Genomic DNA, 12,821 nt, shown 5'->3' with positions numbered 1-12,821 from the left:
GAGTAGGGAAAGTGGGTGATGGGCAGGGAGGAGGGCACTTGTTGGGATGAGCACTGGGTGTGATATGGAAACAAATCTGACAATAACTTACATTAAAAAATAAATTAAAATAAAATAAATTTTAAAAAATTTCTTTAACAAAAAAAAAAAAAGAAAAGAAAAGAAAAATGGGTTGCAGATGCAGAACTGGATATACTAAAATAAAAACAAATATCACCTATTTATCAAGCCCTCAATGTACTTAAGAGAATATAAATTCAAAATAGACCTATGGCCTAATTCCAACTCTCTTCCCTTAATATGAGTATGATTTTGAGTTTACTTTTAGAATCATATCTGATAGAATTTTGTGAGAATTAAAAAAGAGAATATACATAAAGTGTTAGAGTGTATAGCCATTGTTGCTATTACTATTTTGAATCTCAACAAGATTTACTCATTTTAAAATAAAGAAAAACAGGAGTATATATATGTGTATTTGCGTGTATGTGTGTATAACTTAATCTATGTCCAGGTAACAGGACTGTTGGGTGGAAAAAAACCTTTCTTTACAATTTGTGAAAAGGAATACTTATTGCAGTTATTATACTTAGAAACATATATATAAACACATGCAATTATTTGATAAATGAATAGACATATAAATACAAGTAAAGCTAAAAGTTACTGTAACAGGAGAACCCTTAGCGATGTTTTCTTCTCTTCCTTCAACTTGCATTAAAAAAAAAACAAGGTCCGGGGCGCCTGGGTGGCGCAGTCGGTTAAGCGTCCGACTTCAGCCAGGTCACGATCTCGCGGTCTGTGAGTTCGAGCCCCGCGTCGGGCTCTGGGCTGATGGCTCAGAGCCTGGAGCCTGTTTCCGATTCTGTCTCCCTCTCTCTCTGACCCTCCCCCGTTCATGCTCTGTCTCTCTCTGTCCCAAAAATAAATGTTGAAAAAAAAAATTAAAAAAAAAAAAAAAAAAAAAACAAGGTCCATCACCAGAATGACTAATTTATATTTTCATGATTATAATTTTACCCAAAATTAAGCAGCTAATCAGTGTCTGGATATTGATTTAACCACCCATCAATCAACCCAATTCTCTTACCTACCAATGCTAGCCAATGTTTATAACAACCCTTTATTAGCTAATAACCAATAGATGCAAAACTCCCATAGTTGCATAAAGTATATCTCAAATGCTAAACATTTTTGTTGTCCAGATAATAGTGAGGATTAACTGAAAATTATAGCTACCCATTTCAACATTAAGATGTATGTGTGTGTGTATGTATGTGAACTATATATGCCAGTAGACATGGATAAAGAGAGAAAACACTACCTTCTGCCCCTTCTGCATTCAAAATGATAGAGATTAGCCTCTAATTTCCTCCAGCAGCACCTGAAAGCTTGGGACACAGGCAATGGCAAAGAGAACCTGCAAGAACTATTTCAATGTATATGAAATTCTTGTCTTAGAACTTCTTCGTATCCACATTTTTTTACAAGGTGAGCAAAAATGTCATCTTTGAATATAAGACTCAGGATATTATGTACTTTTCTACTTAACCCAATAGCCCTAAAGTTTCTAGTCCCTCTTCATGTGAACACTGTAAAAATCATTTTAGCAAGGATCTTTCTGCCCATACTGAAGATTTTCTGAACAGCAGCAATAATAACAGCCACTAATAATAATAATACAATAACAATAATAATAAACATTCTTTGTTGAATTCTAAGTACTTGACCAAACATATAGGAGACTTTAATTCATTTGACTTAACTAAGTGCCTAATTGGTATAAGACAGCATAATAGGTGCTATAAAGAACGAAAGCAGTATCTTCAGCCCTCAAGTCTTTTTAACCTAATCTCTAAAGCCCCACCCCCTGCAACCATGTATAATTTACATTTAAAATTGCAAAGAAACACTATTTCTACCAATCTTTATTCTAACAAGAATATAACCTTATTTGTAGGAAAATTATTGCAGTATCCCCCACTTGTTCTTTTGTGCTTCATTAACTCAATTAATATGAAATGACAGCTGATGCCAGACACTGTACTTTCATAAATATTATTTCCTTTAAATCCCATAAAATTCCTCAGGAATCATTATCCTCTTTTATAAACTGATTACACTGAGAATTAGGGAATTAGGTAACTTGTTCAAATGTAATTTAACTAGTAAGTAGTGAGGTTGAAAAAAATAAAACTTTGCTAAGAAAGTTTCTCAAATTGGATGATAATAGTTTATTATAAAATATTAATAGCCAGTATTGCAAGAATGAAATCAAGTTTATACTTTTTGTATTATTATTACTAACCATTGAATATCATCATTGGCAATCACTATATATATATATATATATATATATATATATATATATGCATGTATGCATACACACACACACACACACACACACACACACACACACACCAGTGTATACGTTATCCTAACCAAGAGTGAGGGCATACTGGTTACACACACACATTAGAAGAAGATGGCCTAGGTTCAAATCCCAGGTATGCCATTACCAGTTATTTGAGCTTGGACAAGATACTTAACGCTGTGCTTCAATTTGCTCATCTGCAAAGTAGTGATAACAGTACCTACTTCTTAAGGTCTTTATGAAGAATAACTAAGTTAGTATCTATAATTTTATTTTTTTTTAATTTTTTTTTCAACGTTTATTTATTTTTGGGACAGAGAGAGACAGAGCATGAACAGGGGTGGGGCAGAGAGAGAGGGAGACACAGAATCGGAAACAGGCTCCAGGCTCTGAGCCATCAGCCCAGAGCCTGACGCGGGACTCGAACTCACGGACCGCGAGATCGTGATCTGGCTGAAGTCGGACGCTTAACCGACTGTGCCACCCAGGCGCCCCCTTTTTTTTTTAATTTTTTTTTCAACTTTTATTTATTTTTGCGACAGAAAGAGACAGAGCATGAACAGGGGTGGGGCAGAGAGAGAGGGAGACACAGAATCGGAAACAGGCTCCAGGCTCTGAGCCATCAGCCCAGAACCTGACGCGAATAATTTTAAAAGTGTCTGGCATATAGTAAGTCTTAAATAAATTTTTGTGAACAATACATATATATATATACATATATATACACATTGCTATTTTAATGATGTGGTCAGGAAAGCCTTCATTGAAAGGAGTTTTGAGCAAAACCTAAAGAAAGTAAGAAGCAAGAGTCATACAGATAATTGAAGAAAATGTGTCCCAAGAAGAAAGAATAGCAAAAGAACAGGTCCTGAGGTATGATTGTTTTCAGCATGTTCAGTAAAGACAAACCAGTATGGCTTGAACACAGTGAAGAACAGGAATAGGCAGGTAACAGTGGGGGAGATAGGGGATGTAGAGCCTTAAAAGACCAGTTTAAGAACTTCTGGTTTAGTCTGAGCCAGATGGGAAGCCATCAGAAGGTTCTGAACTGACATTTTTTTAAAGATCACTCTAGATACTATCTGTAAAATTACTGAAGGAGTATGCAAGTAGTAGCAAGGAGAACAACTAACCATCAAGTTTTATATTTGCTAATGAATCTGACATGGGTTGTGAGAGAGACAGGAATGACTTCAAGGTTTCTGGCCTCAGTGGCATGAAGAACAGAGCTTTTACTTACTGAGAAACAGGTCTGAAGGGGTAGAAAATCAAGAGTTTATTTCTGTTTATAAGATTGGTATGCCTAGGGGCGCCTGGGTGGCGCAGTCGGTTAAGCGTCCGACTTCAGCCAGATCACGATCTCGCGGTCCGGGAGTTCGAGCCCCGCGTCGGGCTCTGGGCTGATGGCTCGGAGCCTGGAGCCTGTTTCCGATTCTGTGTCTCCCTCTCTCTCTGCCCCTCCCCCATTCATGCTCTGTCTCTCTCTGTCCCAAAAATAAATAAACGTTAAAAAAATTTTTTTTTTAAAAATTAAAAAAAAGATTGGTATGCCTATTGGATATCCAAATGGAGAAAGTGATTATAAGTATATATACAAGTGTAGAATTCAGGAGAGAAGTCAAGGCTTGAGGTATAAATGTGGATGTCATCATCATTTATATGATACTTAAAGGAACAAAACTGAATGAGAAGACTTAGGGCAACAGTAGATAGGAAAGATATCCAAGGACTGAATCCTAGGATACTTAACATGTTTTTTTAAAAAGCATGAGAATGAGGAGGCACCAAGAAAAAAGAAACCAAGAAAGAACAACCAATAAGTTACATTAGTCAAAAGGTAATTCTATTCCAGGGATGTCTGGGTGACTCAGTCAGTTGAGTGTCCGACTTTCGATTTCTGCTGAGGTCATGATCCCAGGGTCATGGGATTGAGCCCCATATGGGCTTTGCACTGAGCATAGAGCCTACTTAAGATTCTCTTTCTCTCTCTTTCTGTCTCTCTCCCCCAACCTCAGACATGCTTTCCCTCTCTCTCTCTCTCTCTCTCTCTCTAAAATAAAAAAAAATTAATTTCATTAAAAAGGTAATTATATTCCAGAAGCCAAGTGATAAAAGTGTTTCAAAAGGTAGAGGATGTAATCAACTGTGCCAAATACTGCCAAGTTCAAGTAAGATGAAAAGTGAGAAAAACTGACCATGGTACTGGTAAAATGGAGGTCATTGATGAACTCGAGTAAAGCTTCAGTGAAGTGGTGGAGGTAAAAGTTTGACTGCAGCCAGTTCAAGAGAGAATAAGAGGACAAGCAGAAATACCAAGTACAGATAATTCTTTTGAGGAGTTTTTGCTGTAAAGAAGAACAGAGAAATAAGGCAACAGGTAGAAAAGTATGTGGGATCAAGAGGTGACAAATAGCGTAATCCAATATTATAAGCTTCAAAGCTAATTTTTATGGGTAGGACTTGAGACAATTATCTGGATGGCAATGAAATGAATGAAAGATAAGGAAAAGAAAACCAACTTTTTGAGTGCAGGGCAAATTGTTCTCAAGGAAGATCTAGGTTTCAATTATAGCACACTGGTAGAAAGGAAGTTCAGAGATGACACTGAGATTATAGATTTTGCTGATGATTGTTCTGAACTCCCAGAGGACATAGTAGAGAAATATGGGGAGATAGAAAAAGGTGATGGAATGGCAGGGAGGGAGTGGGGAGGCATCATACGGAAACATAAAGATGAGATTCTGGGTTATAAAGGATGACCTGGAAGAAGGATGTTTGCTATTGTGGTAATTATTTTGTAATATATATGTGTATCAAATCATCATGCTGTGTGACTTAAATTTATGCATTGTTATATATCAATAAATCTGGAAAAAAAGGTGTAATTCTATAACATACACACACAAGAATGACCTGGAGTCAGCTGACGTTCTTTTGTGAATGAAGTGAATGGAAAACTAAGGAGTAAGTCCTTTCTGTGACTGTTGAGAGGACAGAGAAGTGGAAATCTTGAGAGAAACACACAGCTCTGGGACCCCCCTCTTGACTCTACCTGAGAAAGGTAGAATGAAAACCACATAAGTTGAAAATCATGTACTAGCCATTACCTCAGTATAGTTCTACAGGTACAGATACTCACATAAAATACAAATAATGACTAAACATATATTGTGAACCTGTTGGGAATGGACCAAGTGCCCATGCCCACGTTTACATCACCTTAATTTTCTTCTAGGTTACTAGTAAGCATTAGAATCTCAAAAATGACACGTAAGTGGTTCAACAGACACTACTCTGGTCTTAGAATAAACAAACTTGAAAGGGACTTCTAGCACTACCATTTACTATTTTATGACATTATACCAAATCACTTAAGCCTCAGATTTTAATTCTGTGAAAAGAGAATAATACCAACCTCAAAGGGATTCTACTGAAATGAATAAATAAGTTTGATTCAAGAGAACTAGGGTGATATAAAAGTGTGGATGGGAACTGATCCATCTACAATAGGTTCACAGTAGAAGGTTTAAGTCAAGTAAGAAATTCATAAGATGGCTAACTCTAATACAAATTTTGCCACTTAAGATTAATTCAACAATTCTATAAAGAAAGAAAAAATGTCATACAAATAAAATCCCTAAATAGAACCACATTTAAGGTCTTCTGGAAGGATATTATATTTGATAGAATGAGTAAGATCTTAAAAATATATAGTAAATTTAATAAAATAGTATTTTACTTTCTATGTGAAATAATAAGAACTAAATGAAAAATCCAATTAAAGCTACTAGAAGATGCCTGCTATATATTAGGCACTGACTAATCATTCAGCAACTATTTATGCCAGACAGTAGTCTAGGTGCTAGGGTTTAGAATGAAAAACAAAATGAACAAGACACCTACTCTCATGGAATTTATACTCAGTAGTGGGAAACAAATAATTAATAGAGGATACAGGATAAACAGAAATAGATAAATATGATCCAGTAAAGAAATATTCAAACTGATAAGTATCAAATATAGTAATGAATGGTGTAATAAAAGTATCTAAATAGACTAGGAAGATTTCTCTGAAGAGAAATTGATGAAACATAATAATGACAAGATTTAAAATTTTATTGCACTTATCACTGCCAAACATTATTCAAAGTGCCTAATATATGCTAACACATCTGATCTTCACAAAGACCCTATGAAGTAGAAAATATTAGTCTCTCCATTTTATCAGAAATGGGGAACAGAGATATTGAGTAATTTTTTCTAGTGTCATAGGAAGTAAGTAGAGAAGCTAGAATTTGAACCTCAGTAACCTGAATCAACTACTATGTTCTAGACTATTATGCTACACTAAAAGATTGCTGAATAACAATAATTGAAAGCTGGCTACCTAGGACCAACTAGTTTAAGTAAAAATGGACTTGCATGCCCTAACACTCACTAAATGCAATGTAATTTGAGAAAACAAAAAAAAAATCATTTTAATAAAAAACTGAGAACTCATACAACTCAATAGAAAAATAAACAATCTGATTATAAATTGGGCAAAGAATCAGAATAGACATTTTTCCAAAGACTTACTAATGCCTTACAGATAATGAAAAGGTACTCAACATCACCAGGCATCAGGGAAATGCAAATCAAAATTTAATCAGATATCACCTCACACATGTTAGAATAGCTATTATCAAAAGGACAAGAGATAATAAATGTTGGCAAAGATGTGGAGAAAAGGGAACCCTAGGGCACTGTTGGTGGGAACAACTATAAATAAGATAGGGATTTGATATTACTCTTTTTCAGGTGACTGTAAATTGATGCAACCACTATGGAAAACAGTATGGAGATTCCTCAAAAAATTAAAAACAGACATAACATAATCTAGCAATTCTACTTCTGGGTATACATGTAAAAGAAATGAAATCACTATCTCAAAAAGATATCTGCACTCCAAGGTTCACTCACTGCAGCATAATTTACCATAGACAAGATACAGAAACAACTTAAATGCCATCAACAGATGAATAAAGAAAATGTAGTACATGTATACAATGGAATATTATCCAGCCATATTAAAGTAGGAAATCCTGCCATTTTTAATATGGATGGACCATGAGGTCATCATGCTAAGGGAATTAGACAATGACAAACACTTTGTATTCTCACTTATATGAGGAATCCAAAAACATCAATCTCATAGACAAAAAGTACAGACTGGTAGCTTCCAAAGGCTGGGTACAGGATGGGCAAAATAGGTGAATAAGATCGAAACTGGTCAAATTTCCAGTTATAAAATCAATTCTGTAGATGTAATGTACAGCATGGTGACTAAAGTTAATAATACTGCATCAAATATTTGAAATTTAAAAAGAGAGTAGATCTTAAAATATATGAAATTTGGTAAGTATAGATCTTAAAACTTCTTACACAAGAAAAAAATTTTAATTTATGAGGTGATAGGTGTTAACTAACTTATTGTAGGAATCATTTCACAATATATACATATACAAAATCATCAAGCCCCCCAAAACTAACATAATGTTTTATGTCAATTATACCTCAACAATTTGGGGGGTGGGGGGGAGAATGTCTGTATAAAAGACACCTAAAACCCAATACATTAAAATTCTCACTATCAAAACTTATCTAGCATGTACAAAAGCAGAAAAGGCTACCCATTATGAAGAAAAAAATCAATCAGTTGAAGCTGACCCACATTTAAAATAGATAATAAATAAGATAATAGATAAGGACATTAAAGTAATTTAAACTATATTCCCTATGTTCCAGAAGTTAAAGAAAATACTGCATGCGTTAAAGATGTGGAAAAGAGATCCAAAAGTTCAAAATCACACTTCTAAAAACAAAATCTACAATCCATGATATAATAATTAAATCGAATAAAATTAAAAGCAGATTCAGATTGGACCATGTAGAAGAAAAGATTGTTAAATATGAGACATAGCAATAGACTTATCCAAAATCAAAAACCAAGAAAAACAAGGACTGAAAAAATCACATTATCAGTGAACTGTGGGATGACTTCAAGCAACCTAAAATGCATGTTATTAGAGTCCCAACAGAAAGAAGGCATTGGGAAGACAGTTAAGACAGAAAAAAAAAATGAAGAAATAATGCCCAAATATTTTCCAAATTTGATAAAAACAATAAGCCCACATACCCAAGGAGATCAACAAATGCAAAGATGAAGAAATGTGAATTACGGTAAGACACTTATTACTGTATAATCAAACTTCTCAAAATAACTGGTAAAGAAAAAAATCCTAAAAGAGCCAGAAAAAAAGGAAACACTACTCACATAGAAACAAATATAAACATAGCATATTTATTGTCAGAAACAATGCAATACAGAGGAGAGTGGAACAACACTTTTAAAGTACTGAAAGAAAAAAAATGATTAGAATCGTCACCCAGTGGAAAAATATGAAAAACCAAAGTAAATGAATGAATTTCATAGAATGTATATTACACTTCATTAAGCTGTTAAAAAAATAAAACTAAAGTGAAATAAAGAACTTTTTAAGACATGCAAAAACTGAAAGAATTAATCATCAACAGACCTTCACTATGAGAAATGTTTAAGATTAAAGCAGGAAGAAAATGGTATCAGTTGGAAATTGGGATCTACACAAAGAAATGAAAAGCACTGGCAAAGTAATGACATGAATAAATATACAAACTTTTTTTCATATTATTTAAACCTATTCAAAAATAGTAATATATTGTGGGGTTTATACATAAAAATACTTCACAACAACAGCACAAAGGTCAGGAAAGATAAAATCGAATTACAAATGGCAAGTTCTTTACCATATGTGAAGTAGCTTGATCACTTGAAGGTAGACTATGTTAAGTTATATATGTATACTATAAAAGACATGACAAAAATAACACTGTGAAAAGTTACAGGTCAGAAGCAAACAAAATAGAAAAATAAAATAATAACAATACTAGTTTTTTAAGAAAAGCAACTAAATATATAACCTTCTAGACACAGTGATCAGTAAAGAAAAGACAGAATTTACCAATCTCAGGAATGAGAAGTAAAATCACTATAGATTTTGGAGATATTTACAGGTTCATAAGTGAACATTATAAACAACTTTATTTCAATAAATTGACAAATTAGGTGAATGAACTAATTGAAAGATAAAAACTACTGAAGCTCATGTAAGAAAAGTAAAATAACATGATTAGCCTTATATGTAATAAAGAAATTGAATTTGAAGATAAAAGCCTACCCGTAGAGGCGCCTGGTAGTTCAGTTGGTTAAGCATTGGACTTAGGCTCAGGTAATGATCTCGTGGTTCATGGGTTCCAGCCCTGCATCAGTCTCTGTGCTGACAGCTCAGAGCCTGGAGCCTGCTTCAGATTCTGTGTCTCCCTCTCTCTCTGCCCCTCCCCCACTCATGCTCACTGGCTCTCTCTCAAAAATAAATAAACATTTAAAAAAAACTACCCATAAATAAAACCACTCCCTCATGGCTGTTAACATTCTACCAAATATAAGATGACATCAACTCTACAAGAATTTTATTAGTTTCATACTAAAACCAGATGAATATAAGAAAAAAAAGAAAAACTACAGACCAATATCTCTCATGAACACACATGCAAACATTCTAAACAAATATAAGAAAACCCAAACAAATCTAATCCAACAATGTAGAAAAAGAGTAAAGCAGAATGGCCAAATGGAGTTTTATACCAAGAATGCAACATCGGTTTAACATTCGCATGTCAACCAAACCTATTAGCAACTAAAACAGAAAAAAACATATGATCATCTCAATATATGCAGGAAAAGAATTAGAAAAAAATCAAATGCATTATTGATAAAATTATCAACAAAGTAGGAATAGAAGCCTCAGCATGATAGAGGGAATGTACCAAAAACCTACAGCTAACATCATACTTAACAGTATGTCTTTTCAATGACATCAGAAACAAAACAAGGATGTCTGAACTCACCAATTCTACTCAATACTGTACGGGAGATGTGAACCAAGAAAATGAGGCAAGATTTTTTTTCTTTTTTGAGAGAGAGAGAGAGAGAGAGAGAGAGAGAGAGAGAGAGAGAACAAGCAGGGGAAAGGGGGGGAGGGAGAGAGAGAATCTCAAGTAGGCTCTGCACTCAGTGCAGAGCCCAACACGAGGCTCAAGCCCAAGACCCTGGGATCATGACCTGAGCCAAAATCAAGAGTTAAATGCTCAACTGACTGAGCCACCCAGGCACACCCAAGACAAGATTTTTGAAGCTTTCTGATTGGAAAAGAAGAATCAAAAGTGTCTTTATTTATAGATGACATGATTCTCTATGTGGAAAAATTATGGAATTTACAAGAACACCACTAGAAATCATGAATGCAGCAAGGCTGCAGGATATATCAATGAACAAAAATCAAGTTGATTGCTATATATTATCAATTAACCAAAAATTAAATTTTTTAAACACCATTTACAAAATCATGAAAATATGAAATATCTAAGAATAAATTTGACAAAAGATGTGCAGAATATGCATAATAAACTGCAAACAAAATATTACTGAGAAAAATTAAATAAATGGAGATATATACCATTTTCAAGAATTGAAAGACTCACTACTTTGAAGAAGAAAAATTTTCCAAAATTAAGCTACAGGTTCAATACAGAAGAGTTGGGCAGAAGCAATCATTTTTAATGAATTAAAAAAAAAGTTGAAATTTCAAAAACTTATTCACTTAGTTAAATTTATTGAAGTCTGGCTATACATCGTATGTTTTTACATATATTATTGTGTATATATATTTACATTATCTTTTAGACATAAAATTCTTATCCTCACCATAAAACTGAAAAGAGCACACAAAAAGAATAGTCAATATGAAAATTCAATCTCCCTGACTCCAAAGCACTTTTTTTTAACTTCTGTACATTGATTCCTCAAATATAAGTAAAAACATGATAGATAGAATCCAACATTCTCAGTCTAAATACAGAAAGATCTGTAGAAGACATTCCCAGCAATACATTCAAATGATGGTAGAGATTTCTACTGATGGATGGAAAAAGGCCGACAGATCCAGTTAGAGTTGTAAGTATACATGTATATTGAGAAGCACCAATTAGGAAGAGAATATTCTACAAGGCAAAAAGCTATAGCAAAAAACAAACAAACAAACAAACAAAAAACAGAACCAGAAACAAACCTTGAAACATTTTCTCCCACTACTGCTTTTGCTAAAATTTTCAGGATTTAATACACTCCATAATAAGTCAATAAATGATAATCTCAATAAATTAGAAGAATGCATCCTTCTCTGGGCTATCTATGAAAACCTCAATATGGGGTAGTACAGAATATAGCTAGTCAGTTTGCTTCTGGGTCAGGACACATGAAAAATGGCACACCTAGACAACTAATACGAAATGAAAGGAGAAACACAGCCAAGAGATTGGAACAATATTAGAAAAATTATAATTCAAATCTTTATGTACCATCATCCAAGCTTTATAGACCTACAAAATATCCTCAAATGAAAGGAAAAACCTAAAATGCACATCACCATACATAAAATTTCTAAAATCTGTTTCTACTTCATTTACCTTTTCATATTTTAACATTTTCAAGATTATGACACAAAATGGAAAACTACCATTCAAGAGATCCCAGGCACTCCCACTCTCTAATTTAATGATTATGAAAATGTCACTTTACTCTGATTAAATGGTACCTCGGTTTCTTCCTGTGAAAAATGAAAGAAAAAGCCAAATATACTGGCATTTATATGTTATTTTATTGCAAATTTAATTGTAAATATTTGATTTAAATAATTTAAACAGTAATTCAATTAAGAAATTTATTATTAAGTATTTATTACTAAGAATTACTAAGAACAAAAGATTGGCATATTGTTAATGTCTAATTACAGATATCAGAATTGTTGAAACACTATAGTTAAACCATCAGAGTACTAAAATTGCTAGTTATCTGCTCAGCATTCTTTCCCATCTTTATTCTTAGCTACAGAATCCCACTTTTATGTGGGTAGCAATGTGCATAGTTTTCTTTTTTTTTAATCTTCATTTCTCTGCTGAGAATGGCAATATAATATATGCTGAGTATGGCCATATGACTAAATTCTGGCCAGTTAGACATAAACATAAGACTTTCTGGAAGGCTCTGAAGAGAAGCTGATTTGGCTAGTAGATATACTCTGTTTAACTCTTCCTTTTCTCCTTTCTGCTGTCTGGCACAGCATCTTGAACTATGAGACATTTTATTCTTAAAGGAGAACAAAAATGACAGGTTAGGGATGGTAGAAAAGAAATATAAATGAAATCTTGGGCTTTTATCACTATAAAGCTACCTCCTATACATGCCCTGGAATCCCTACTTCTGGGTTTCTTTCAGGTGGATAAGAAATAAATTCTACCTAACTTAAAC

The 12,821-nt window shown here is 33.7% G+C and overlaps 1 protein-coding gene across 3 annotated transcripts in view; it reads right to left on the bottom strand.

The window, feature by feature from the left end:
- LOC125172450 (BEN domain-containing protein 5) overlaps positions 1–12,821 on the bottom strand; it is a 1,495,630-nt gene that overhangs the window by 1,378,471 nt on the left and 104,338 nt on the right. The gene's annotated exons all lie outside the window — the stretch shown is intronic.

Source organism: Prionailurus viverrinus, chromosome C1 (genome assembly GCF_022837055.1).
Source record: "Prionailurus viverrinus isolate Anna chromosome C1, UM_Priviv_1.0, whole genome shotgun sequence".
NCBI lineage: Eukaryota > Metazoa > Chordata > Mammalia > Carnivora > Felidae > Prionailurus > Prionailurus viverrinus.
The sequence above is the reverse complement of the archived record's forward strand: the minus strand, read 5'-3'. Positions and strand labels throughout refer to the sequence as shown.